This window comes from Rhynchophorus ferrugineus, unplaced genomic scaffold (assembly GCF_030347505.1).
Source record: "Rhynchophorus ferrugineus isolate W39M unplaced genomic scaffold, kcgeb_rfMv2 rfM2, whole genome shotgun sequence".
Taxonomy (NCBI): Eukaryota; Metazoa; Arthropoda; class Insecta; order Coleoptera; family Curculionidae; genus Rhynchophorus; species Rhynchophorus ferrugineus.
This window is the reverse complement of record NW_027472581.1, coordinates 8061526-8074060: the sequence shown is the minus strand read 5'-3', so window position 1 is coordinate 8074060 and position 12535 is coordinate 8061526. Positions and strand designations below refer to the sequence as shown.

Below are 12535 nucleotides of genomic sequence, written 5' to 3'. Positions count from 1 at the left end.
TAAAACTAACATCAAGAAAGTCACAAGGGTTCGACATAAGTGGAGCTATCAAAGGTAGAATAGACAAAAACATTTTGATCTAATATAGTTATTTGTGAAAAGTGCGCTGAATTTTAAATATGTATGTACTGCACCAGTAGGACAACATCCATCAAATATTAATTAAGTTTAATTCTTAGATCTAAAACTTTAAATAAATTATATATAATATTTTCAAATAATATAACATTTTTGCAACCATAATTATCTAGAATTTGTATCTAAATTGAATTATACTTATTCAATTTTTACATATATTTTCTTAAAATGATTCCCCTACTCTATATTATTATACATATTTTTTACAATTTTAAATCGGCGGAAATATATAATGTTCTCTTCGATTAAAGTGCTACTCATGAATAATATTCTTTATATTTCAATATTTATTTAAAAAAATAATTATTAGTCGATGATTCAACTGAATTCAATCAACTAATATTTTATAAGTCTAATGTTATACGTACACTAGGTAACATTTACATATTATACATTTTTAATATTGCATTAGTACATTTTTACCTCATATATTCCAATTTAACAAAATTTTTTATTTTATAAATTTAAATAAACAGCTTTTATTATATACATTTATGTCAAACCTAAATAATCACTATCTGCTGTTAAACAATTTATATTTATTCAATAAAGCAAATATTATAAACGAAGTAATTTTTTACATGCAACACTAATTAACTAACATTCTAGTACTAAATTAAAAAGTTTATTTTGAAAAGTTATTAATTTTCGGTTGTGAATTTCAAACAAACTTTTTATCTCTATGTAATAAAATTTTTGGCAATATTAAAATTTTTGTCATAATTTATCAGTAGACGATACACATTTTCTTTTATAAAAAAACTCTTAATGCGAGCGAATATATTTAAACTTACCTAAGTAGCATTCTCGCACATATTTCCGCACAATAACCATACCGCAACAGTCATCCCAATAACCGAAACCAAACAGTTATCATACGAGTTCAGAGAAACAAACAAAAGAGGAGAAAAAAGATCGAGCGAGAAATCCAAACACAGTTTATGAGAGAGTAGTCGCGAAGTTCGTCAGTCAGCGCGTCCGCGTTGAACCGCCGTTCATAACGACGCTCCCGCAAGCACACAGGGAAGTCCCGAAGTCCGTCAGGAATGCTAAAAACAACTGAAAGCTAGCAGTCGCCGAACGGGCAGAAGATAAGAGGCAACGCAAGCGCGCTCTGGCGACGGCCCTACCCAGCATCCGCGACGCACGGAGATGCATGCACCGCGAAAGGTAATTAAGTTTTGACGGCCGTGACATGTGTAATGAACTTTTCGCGGGAGCGGAATTATTTTGTTTCGCTCGCCTTGGCCGGGCCGGGGCCGGCGGAATCGAATCGGCCGAAGTTTAATAACGAAATTCCTATTCGACCTTGTTTGATTAATCGTCGCCCATCGGGGTTTCTTTAGAGTCGGCCGCGATAACAATATTCCGTTTAATGAAGTTTATTTGTCGGAACAATAGACGAACGTTGAGTAATATGTCTCTCGTGGAAGAAATAACTTTTGCGGCTTCCAGCTACTTATAATTAATATACATTATTTCTATTTATTTTATGTATATAAAACTTAATTGCCGTTCGTTAATCTCGCTACAAGTCGAGAAATACTGCTCTGATAAGGCTAATTTCCTTACAAAGTGTCAGTATATACAGGGAGCCTTCAGAAATTTATATAGCTTGTGTATGGTGGCCTATTAATAGTTTTAACGGTTCTTTTAACGGTTTATAATTCATACAAATGTAGTTATTTCTACTACGTACATCGATTCTATAACGGGAAAATCAAATGGAACTTAAAAGCATTTAGTTCTTCAGATAAAACAGCTGATGCACGTCACGATGACGTCGGGTATACCGCCTAAATTCAGTTTGTAAAAATATAAAATTCGTTTCAAACTCGGAGCGGTTTTTTCCTTCTCATTTTACTAATTAGCACCATCGTAGTTCAAAAGTGACAGAACGCTGCTTGATGAGTTCGAACATGCAACTGAGTCAGTCTATAAAATTCTATTAGTGTTGGTAGTGGCCGACACTCTTGTCATACGTATACAAAACTATTCAAATCATATATAAGAAAATAATTAGAAATTATAAACAGGCAAACATTATTTTCGTGCATTGATGATTAATAATGCCAAAGCCGCTAAAGTTGTTGCAGCAGGTGAATATAAATAGCGGAATAATATAAAGCGGGGTATAAATCCCCTTAATATTAGCGCTAAACACTAAGTAGTTTTATCAATATAACCCTAATTTAACACAATTATTTCCGAGAAAACTGTTAGTGTGGGAAAAACTCTATAGAAAGCTTAGGGATATGCAGCTCTGAGTGATATAATTCATTTCTTCCTACACTTTTAGGAGAAAAACGATTTACATGATGTGAAAATAACCTAGGAAGAGATTTAATGGATCTCTCAGATATTGTTCTGAAACAATACCATTATTAAAAGCATATAATAAAATTAAGGAAGGTATATTATATCTGTTTAGTAGGTACATAATAGGTTTTAATGATTCAATGAAAATATATTATTGTTCATGATGGAAACCGACTTTACTCTAGTTTCAGTGTCAGTTTACTCGATAAATATATATTGAATCTTTGTGTTTTAGGTTATTCTTTTTTAGAAACAAGCTTGAAAAAAGATACTCTGTTGAAAGGAGCTTTGTCTGCAATCAACGCGCCTTCGGTTTGGATAAAATCCATCGAATACACAGAAGAAGAAATTGAGAAATGGTAAAATTGTGACCAAGGCGCGTTCCGGCGACAAGGGTTCCATAGATTAGAAATTAATAATTCGGCAACCGTGACGACGAGTGAGCGACAGTGACTTTTATTATAAATAATTCCCAAGAGAAGACAATCTGATTTAGATCGTCAAAGTAAATTGATGTTCGATGAGCTATTTCACGTGCTAATTCTACTAGCTACCAACGAGAGGAAGAAAAATAGAATAGTCATATTGGTATGTCTCAATTATGTTCAAGAGTGACAAGAAATGAAGTGGATAGGCGTAGAATGGAACGAGTTCATAAGCATCCAAAACAGTAATAGCAAGTACGACCCAAGCAGTATTCTAATACGACCCTAAATTTTGGTTTGCCAATATTGAAAAATATCCAAATTCAATCGATTAATATATGTTGTAATAACCGGGAAGTAGAACTGGCAGAACTGATTCAACCATCAGATCCATGATCCATTATGCTAATTAGTTTATGGAATAAAAAAGTATTTCAAATAATTCTCATTCAACTCATCGAACAACATTCAAAACATATATAAATATAATAGTTGTTTCCTAATAACATCGTTTGGTACAACGCATATGGAACAGGGCAATTTCGTACGCATTATAGTACATTTTAAGAAAAGACTTTACATGACGTTAAGGAGAAATATGGTGGTTGATTGGACAAAAATCCGAACTGTTCCTACACAACAAATGTTTGTTATACTAGAAATATTAGAAGAAATATTGAAGCCAGCGTGAACTTACGATGTACAACCGTGGAATAGCATCAATGGGAATATAAAAACATACTAGTAAGTAGCCTTAAATCTTGAATGTTAGGTTCTGAAAAATGATCTTTAACGAAGTGTGAACAGAAAAATACTCAGTTCGTTGTAAATGTCCAAATTTTTATCGAGTGCGAGTACGAGACATCTGTATCGACTACAGTTGATGAGTTTGTAGTATATAAAATTTGTCATATAAGGAGCAATCGAGAGGGTAGAATTTTTCATAAAACTATCGATGTGATTATAATCTTATTTATTCTTATTCTTATTATCTTGATTATTAAGGATGCTATAAGGCTCAGTATTGAGGCAAGTACAAGGAGCCAATATGAATATCATAATAATATCCTACAAATGAATTTTGACAAGATAATAGGGAATTATATAATTAAGTAATTTCAATTAGTCGTCCATTTTATAGGCACTAATAATTAATCCTTAAAGCATTAATCATTAATCCTGAAAAGGCAGCTATTTAGGAAAGTAGTGAACTTGCTACAGCTGTAAGAAAAGAATCAAAGTCTCAAAGAGATTTAAGAAGACCTAAAAATAAATAAAAGAAAAAACTTAAAAACTTATTATATTACATTTGTAGTATTGTATATGCAAATATGTGGTAGTTTAGTAAAGGGTTTATGGCATTCTTAAGGTTCATTGTTTTATATACTTTAATTTATAATTTAAAATTTTATAATATGCTGTGTTTTTCATTATACCTCCTTAAAAATGTTTTGTAAATTAAGGTCAATTTTACTGTATATACATATGTATGGTATATATAGGTAAATATAAAACTTATGAATATTATGATTTATTTAAAAAAATAATATAGAATATATATTATGCCTTTAAGACTAATACTATGCAGATATCAGAAGTTCGGCTATAAGTAAAACACAAATGACCTACGAGGTCCCGAGAAATATTGAGAATATTCAAATATTTCTAACACTCGGAACACGCGCGCCGGCGCGGTATATTCAATCTGCCTGGCCAGGATGAAATTTAATGTATCCTGTAATAGCGGCTCTTTACAATGTTTAAATAAATATATTGGCTAAGCATCTTTGATTATAAAATTGAATAGCTAAATATTAATTTCTAGTAAGAATTGTAACAAAACATTTATAGTGTGCTAAAATTGTGTCGCGTTTTATATTTACCAATAAGTTGACCGATGACGATCAGATTACTGTTCACAACATCTAAAAAAATCCCAAAGAAACACATGAAATAGACGGGCACGCGATGGACACAACGCGGACATTACACGTATCCCACCTTTTGTTTGTGAAAAAATAAAAATGATTTACAAGGGGTCTTGCTCAAGGGGGAACGACTGATATATTGTTGCGAAGAAAGAAAGTTTTGATCCGGAAGGTATAAAACTGCGCTCTATTCCTCATAAATTTATAGCGATTTTGATTTTTTTCCTCTAGTCCCGGGATGCGATACACGTAGAAATAACTACGTATAAATTTTCATGTTCGATACGACGCTAGTTTTATATATACGACGGGATTAAATATTTTATCTGAGCATTGCTTATTGACTGATTTTTATATTTATAGGTTGTGCTTTTTGTTTTCTTTGCGCGTTGATATGTATATTTGAATTTGAATTCAATAAACTGGAAATATCGATATGAAATAAAAAATGTATATTGAAGGATATAGTGATTTGTTTAGTATTATTCATTTTCCTGCATCAGAATACTTATTAAAATAATTAAATATATTTTGATTAATAACAAAGAAGTATAGAACACTACAACTAATACCATCCAAGAAGTATCCCTATTATTGACAGGAAAAATAATCCAAAACACATTAGAGGTCTGATAGCTGAAAAACGTACATATATTAGAAGTTGAATATTTGACAAGATAATAAAACTTTGCTTAATAGAGCTTCAGAGCAATTAACAAAGAAATTAAAGGAATCATAGAAGCATCAATTGCAGGAACCATTTCGAAACCCACCGCGAATAGTAATGCAGAGTATTCAATCTGCAAAGCATCTGTCTTACAAATCCCATTACTCAAATGCTTCCTATTAGTAAACTTGATGAGGCGTGGGCGAGAAATAATGTTGAACATGCCAAAATATTTGCGGAACATCCCTCGATCTCGAACCAAGCAGATAATGTTCTTCCTTGCCTCAATCCCAATAACAGTTCTGGGAGGATTACAGTGGCCACTGCTAGGAAATTTTCGGAAAAATTAAGCACCACTTTCCGTCCACATCGATACCAATATTCATGACCAAAAAGTTTTGGTGTACATATGTTGGGATCATTAAGGTGTAGTATATTACGAACTGCTAAAGCCAAATTAAACCATTACTGAAGATATCTACCGATGTCAATTGATTCAGTAACAGATGCAGTCTTCCTACTGCATGACTAAACTCATCCACATGTTTCAAGAGTTGTGAAAAATGCACTATTCAAGTCAAATGGAAAGCATTCCAACCAGCGTACTTACCAAATATAGAGACTTTTGAGTGCCACTTGTTCGAGTCACTAATATTAAATATAATTTTCAGGAAAAAGAAGCTGAAAATTCGATGACGAAAGAGCTAACCAAAATTATTAGAACTGACATCCCCAGGAAATCACCAGGCTACGATTTAATAACAGGAGAATAACTGCAAAAACTACCAACAAAGGGAACTATAAAACTCACCAACCTGATCAATATAGCATTTAGATTAAAACATATCTCAGGGATTTTGGAAGATGGCGGAAATTATAATGATCCCAAAACCTGGGAAGTCATCAAACGAAATAAAAGCCTATAGAGCTATATCATCGCTGTCAGTAATACCTAAGGTTTTTGAATAATTCCTGCTGAAAAGAATAAAACTTATCATTCACAACAATATGGGTTTATTAACAAGCATTCAATAATTTACCAGGGTACGAAAGTAAAAAAGCATGCTCAGCTCTATTCATAGATGTCGCAAAAGCCTTCGATAAAGTTTGGCATGAAGGCCTTGTACATAAACTACAGAAAATATTACCAAAACAACACAAAGAACTATTAAAATCGTACATTACAACCAGAATGTTTAGAGTCAAACAAGACGAAGCTTACTCTACAATAAAAGAAGCTAAATGAGGTGTACCCTAAGGTAATGAACTGGGACCAATGCTTTATCTACTTTACACTTGTGATGTACCACAAATCTAAAATATCACGATCACTGCATTTTCTGATGCTACTGCGATTATAGCTGTGGGAGACAATAGTGAAGAAGCCTCACGAAAATTACAACAGGCAAGTGACAATATAAATAATTGGACACAAGCTTGGAAAATAAGAATTAATGAAAGTAAATCTGTACATATGCACTTCACCTATAAACAGACCTTACAAGCACCAATAACATTAAATAACACTATCATTCCATATAGCAACAACGCTAAATATCTCGGAATGAATCTCGATTCAAAACTTTGCTGGAAGGAACATATACAGAAGAAAGGAAACGAACTGGAATTGAAATATAGGAAAATGAACTGGCTAATTGAAAAAAATCACAATTATCAGTACATAATAAATTGCTACTCTATAAGCAAATACTGAATCTCAGTTCAATTATGGGGATGTTCTGCAAAGACTAACACAAACAAATTACACATTTTTCAGAAGAAAGTCGTGAGAGGTATTATAGGCGCACCCAAATACTATAGGACTGATTACCTACAGATACCCGCAGTCCGTCAAGGAACAACGGGAATTGCAAGGGGGCATGAGGAAAGACTCCATACTCATAAGAATATTGGAGTATTGCAGCTTTTGGATACCACCAGAACAGGACACAGACTCAAAAGAATCAAACCATCTGATCTTGTGTAGTATTGTGTAGTGTTGTGCATATAATAAAAAATACCGCAGTGACATGTATAAACATTATTTCACCAGAGACGAATATTTTTAATTATAACTTTGTCACTTTAAAATCACTATATATATATATATATATATATATATATATATATATATAATGAACACTGTTTTAAACAAACATAATTTATTTTTATTAAATACCTTTATACATCTTCATTAAAAATATCTGAATAATAAACAATATATCCTAGCATTTATAACGAGAAAAATATCCTTTTGACAATTGAAAAATACGTTCATGAACAAAAACATCGTTTGTCCTTTATATTTAAAACTCGACAAACACAAAAAGCGACGCCGTCGGAAAATTAATGATAACTGAAACAATTATGAAACTAAAAGAACTACAAACAACTGCTAATTAATATATACATTTCCATTTTACCAGCAACATTTCTTTTGTACAATAAACAGAAACCCAATTTTCGAATAATAAATAATAACAGAGCATTCGAAAAAAGGAACGACAATGCTTACTTTTTCGTTAACGTTTCTCGTCCAACTTCTATTGATAGACTAGGTGACCTAGTGAACTTTGTATCTCTTTCTATTTTGCAAATTTTCTGCGACAAGAACAATAGCTACTTAGTCGATTATCGATGAATTTTATTCATTTTATCGATTCACATAAATACCGCAGACATTCGATAAATTATACACGCTGTAATGAAAACATTGTATTCACACAAATACAAAATTCGTACACTCATCAATAACGGCAGTTTGACATGGCATATTATATAGTATATAAATTATTTTTAAAGGATTTACAATAGGTGATGCTTATTATATATTAAATCGTATCGGGTACATTCGTAACATCACGTAGAAGCCTCACTGACAACTTCACTTTTCACTATGAGTAAATCGCATTTGCTGTGAAGCTTATGTAACAATGCTCCATCGATTTTAACATTTTGGTGCTGGTCTTAAACTGTTGATTTTGACATCGAAGACAAGGAGTATTCTGGATATCCCTAAAATAATGGAAGATGAGGATCTAAGGCATTGCTCGATGGTGATACGGAGAAAATGCTAGAAGAATATATAGAATTGTTGGAAGTATCACACTAAATTATATACATTCGCTTTCATCGAGCGATAAGGATGGTCGCAATGCTAGGACATTTTCTTCCGTGTGAATTGAAGGCGTTTAGTCTTGTGTAGAAAGCTGCTTCAACGGCAAAATAGGAAAATCATCGTGGTTTTACTGTTGGTGAAAAGTGATGATCCATTACGATAATACGAGACGTCATGCAAAAAATGCAAGGAAACCACGTGATCATGCATCAACATCAACGATAAATGATTTATGATTCCTAGCTAATTCCCTCTATTTGGCGGGATCAGCTTGGTGTTAATGAAACAATGAATGGATATCGCTATAAATTACGGCTATTACCGCTATGACAACGCTCCACCATATGTGACCGGTGAAAACATTTATGGAAATGTTGAAATGGGAAGTAGTCCCAACACGCCATAATCTCCAGACCTTGCTCCTTCTAATTACTACTTGTTTTGAGATGTTAGCAGGTCAATTGAAAAGTCCCCAGCCTACAATATTAAAACACATTTTTTTTTTGGCAAAATTACCTTTTTTGTTCATCATAATTCCCTCCAAGGGTGATACACTGATTACAGCGACCCCCTATATATGCCAACTTTTCGATAACTTTTTTGTAATACGATTTGTCCTTTGCTTCTAAATAGGCCTCAGTTTCGGCGATCAGCCACAGAAAACACGGAATAGCGGCTAGTGGCCAGATCTGGAGAATACGGTGGATGAGAAAGCAATTCGAGACCCATGGATCTTTGCCATCGTTTAATAATCATGCCAGCCGACTATTGCGTTTTCCCACGCTTTGGAGTGGGTTCATCGAGTCCACAGTCCACAGTCCACTCGGATGACTGTCGGTTGACCTTTGGAGTGAAATAATTGAGCCATGTTTCATCCATTGTTAGATATCGACGCAAAGACTCGGGTTTATTACACTTGATCATTTTCAAACACTGCTTTGAATCATCAACACGTCGTTGCTTTTGGTCAAAAGTGAGCTCGCGCGGCAACCACTTTGCCCAGAGCTCTCTCATACCCAAGTATTCTTGAATGATATGATGTACACGTTCAGTTGATATGTATTTGCTATTTCATTTTATGTCAGTTTACGGTTATTCAAAATCATTTTGTGAATTTTTTTGTTTTCGTCGGTAAAATTTTCTTTTGGGCCTTCATTGGGTTCACCGTCTTCAGGGCTCATTTCACCAAGTCTAAACTTAGCATACCTATTTTCCTGGGACAGTGTCTGGAAACTCGGCATAAAGCCAAGTTTTTGCGGAAATTCCTTTTTATTGATTTTTTTAACAATAATAAATGTTGCTTCACTAAAAATGGTATAATTCACAAACTAATAATCCAACAGCTGTCAAATTTATACGCGCATCTTTTGACGGTAAGGGCTAACTAAGAAACATATGGCTTTAATTCCAGTAGTGCCACTTATGTGTCAGGTCGGGAACTTTTCAATTAACCTGTTAGTTGCGACCTGTCTAAACAGCGCTTCTCATTTTCTGAAGATTTCAAAATGGGTCGATTTGTACATAGCCTCAAAAGATACAATGAACCGACAATACATTGAATGAAATATATGGTACCAATATTTCGCAAAAAAGCTTCAAATTCTTTATAATTAACTTATAGGCATATAGATTTTGCAATTACTTATGTACAATAAACAGAAACCTAATATTAGTTTAATAAATAATACAGCCTTCAGAAAAAGAACGGCAACACTTACTTATTCAGCGTAAATGTTTGTCGCCCAATTCCTATTGATAGATAAGTTTAATATGTAAAGTATGGTTAAAAATGCGCATCTTAAAAGTGCCGCGAAGCGCACGATACCCCACTTCAGCAAATCAAATATTCCGGCTGAGTAGAAGGGCTCTTCACCCTTCATGCCCTTTTACTTCTTGACTAGCATCCTTAACAGAAATATTAAAACTCCATACACGCCAAGAGTATAAACATTTACCGTTTTTTCTTTATCATCGGTTATAAAAATAAAAAATAATAGATGTTGCATAAAATAATGCAATAAATTTAAAGAAAAATTCCGGGTAATGGAAATATTTCTGTATTCTAGAAATGTTGTATTAGATGCTTGTATATATTTTGATCAGCAATACCTACTGGTGAATGTGCGAAGTATTAAAGCAAGCAACTTTTAGACTCTCTAACCCAACTATTAAATTCTCTGATTTTAACATTTCTCTACACAATATTTTCGTATCATCAGTCTTCCATTTGGTATTATTGAACTAGTAAAAGGATACACAAGCTAATCAAGGAACCGTCAAAAATACGTTTTTGAAACACATTAATTTTATTGTTTGATTTGAAGTAATCTGCTGCCGAAATTTTGGTTAGAATGTATGAGGAGAGAAGGAACACTCACTGTCTTGCAGATATAGCAAATGCATTGGGCAAAATACAATGACTAAATCTCTAATTTTATCAAAAGAAATATACGAAGGTAATAACAGAAGAATCAATGTGACTTGAGAAGGAACCGCTGCAACAAAGGAATAAAAAGTTAAATTTAAAATGGTAAATATGCTCTCTAATTAAACTAACATACATTACATGGATATAGAATTGTAAATTAGGAAGACTAGACCTGCAGGGAATACCACTACATACAAAATGCGCCCAGAACTCTACCTTGTCTCTCTATTATAGGAGATATAGCGTAAATACGTGTTTCGAATTCATCATTCCATTATTAAAAACATTGCCTTTTGATATGGTTGCCTAATACATCAGTTTCCTTAGAAACACTACGTTTAAAAGCTGTATTACTCCACAATGGCATCAGATATCCTTCAATACCAATTGCTTAAAAAACATATGAAAACATAAAATTAATTTTGGACTTAATCAATTTCAATGCATATACCTGGAGAGTTTATGCTGATTTAACAGTTGTTACTATATAGCTTGGACTACAGGGCTACTACTACTGCTATGTAGCTACTACTACTTTTCACGACATATTGTTGTTTTCGCTGTTTGCTGGACAGTAGTAACACCAAATGCCACTTTAAAGTTGAAAACTAGCCAAAATTAACTGACTTTGTTGCAAATCGAACCTTAAATCCTTTTATTCCACTAGAAAATGTGATTCTTCCACCATTATAAAACTTAGCTTAAACTTATAAACTTATAAAACTTGGTTTAATGTAAAATGTTATCAAGGCCATAGATAAAAATGGTATAGAATATTTGTTTCTAAAAACTGTTTTCTCTAAATTAAGTGATGTTATATTAAAAGAAAGATATTTTTTGGTCATAAAAAATATTATTTATAAAAAGTAACGAACTCGACGAAAATCTTACCACCGAAAATTTAGCAGATTGGTTCTCTCTAAAGAAAATGATTCATAGACATTTAGGCAATCTTAAAGCTGAAAATGCCGAGTTTTAATGAACGACTTGTTACAACATATTGAAACAATGGGGTGCAGAATGTCTTTAAAAATTTAAGTGACGAACAAGTTCATAGTTTTACCAGGATATGAAATAGATAGAAGAGGAAGAGGGAATCATGTTGGCTTCTAATCAGGACTCTACTGTTCACAAGGGGAAAAGTTATTATTTTATAATTTTCTTTCAAAATATATGGATTATCTTTTATTGACCACATAAACCTGAGCTATAGAGATTTAGTGTCTATTTGTAAATGTTAATTACTACTTTATTTTATAAAACTAATAATATAGATAAATAAAAATGGTTTAAAATTTTCATACTGTTTTTATTTATTTATAGTATTTTTTTTAATAAGTCTCCATTTTACCAACGAGGGTTTATCTGGATTGGACCTACAGTTTAACGTCGGCTTCGAACAACATACCTCGGCATTAAGCCTACCGACTGGCGATTGAACAACTTAAAAATCACCCAGAAGACAGCCTGTCTTATCCGGCTTGGTTAATGGCGTGACTGGGTTCATTTTCT

At 32.9% G+C, this 12535-nt stretch overlaps 1 protein-coding gene across 1 annotated transcript in view; it reads right to left on the bottom strand.

Moving 5' to 3' along the window:
• Positions 1-1054, bottom strand: part of LOC143191326 (5-hydroxytryptamine receptor) — a 584206-nt gene extending 583152 nt beyond the window's left edge. Inside the window, exon 1 of the mRNA XM_076396264.1 lies at positions 933-1054. The gene's annotated coding sequence lies outside the window, so the exon portion shown is untranslated. The remainder of the gene's footprint in view (positions 1-932) is intronic.
• Between the last annotated feature and the right edge of the window lie 11481 nt (positions 1055-12535).